Raw genomic sequence first — 1,099 nt, 5'->3', positions numbered from 1 at the left:
ATTGCTTTTTAGTTGATTATTTCTTGTCTCTCAAGTATTTTTATTAATTTTAATATATCAATAATGTAAAAATATTAATATAATCGTCTAATTACATTTATTTATTTTAAAAACGTTTTATGTAGTGGATCTAAAAATTAGTTAGTTTTGATTATGTGAGATTAAATATTTGTATAAAATTATTTTATACCGCCAATAAATTTATATATAAAAAAGTCTAAATAATTAACATCCTCTCTTGCCAACAATTTAACATATCAACCAATTTATAATAAAATTCTTTTTTTTTTACATTAACAAAATACTGATTTAGTGCGGCACTCCTCCACTTTGAGGTGAAAATGGGAGGAAGGAAAAGGAAAGGAAAGAAATAGGGAGGAAAATAGTTATTTTCCTTTGTTTGGTTGAGGAGAGAAATGGAAGAGAAAGGAAAATGGATGGAAAATTATTGGTGGGACCCACCAATTTTTTTTCCTTCCAACAATGGAGAGAAAATGGAGAGAAAACTAAATCTCTCTCTACTTCAAATATTACCCCTTTACTTTTTTCTATATAATTTATAATATAAAGATAAAATTATCTTTTTATAATTTTTTTTTTCTTTCATCCAAATACATTTAAAAAAATAAAAATTCACTCAATTTTTTTTCTTTCTTTTCTATTTCTTTTTTCTTTATTTCTTTCTTTCCAACCAAACATAGTTTAAATGATAATTAAAACCCAAAACCTTTTCAAATGCGGCGTGCCCAATCAAAATCCTAGGGACCCAGGGGATTTAAATGTACGAGTATCGGTTATAACCAACGTGGGTCCCACTTGTATACACAGTTTTGGACTTTCCCAGTTCGCATATACGAACACTGTGCTTGTAACAACCTCTTGCACAGAATGAGAGAAGCGCATGAAAATGATGAAAAATTAAAACTCTTATATATATGCACTCCTATTTAATTTTTTTTAATCAAAATTAGTTGAAAAACAATAAAAAATTATTTTTTAGTTAATTAATTTTAATTAATTGTTTTTTAAAAAATTTAAAATTTATTCTAAAATTTAAAATAAATATTTTTTTAAAAAAATAATTGATTTTGGCTAAAAA

The 1,099-nt window shown here is 24.9% G+C and overlaps 1 protein-coding gene across 1 annotated transcript in view; it reads right to left on the bottom strand.

The window, feature by feature from the left end:
* Window positions 1-1,099, bottom strand: part of LOC107630158 (long-chain-alcohol oxidase FAO1) — a 7,200-nt gene that overhangs the window by 5,177 nt on the left and 924 nt on the right. The window lies entirely within an intron of this gene.

The sequence above is a fragment of the Arachis ipaensis genome, chromosome B03 (assembly GCF_000816755.2).
Source record: "Arachis ipaensis cultivar K30076 chromosome B03, Araip1.1, whole genome shotgun sequence".
Taxonomy (NCBI): domain Eukaryota; kingdom Viridiplantae; phylum Streptophyta; class Magnoliopsida; order Fabales; family Fabaceae; genus Arachis; species Arachis ipaensis.
The sequence above is the reverse complement of the archived record's forward strand: the minus strand, read 5'-3'. Positions and strand labels throughout refer to the sequence as shown.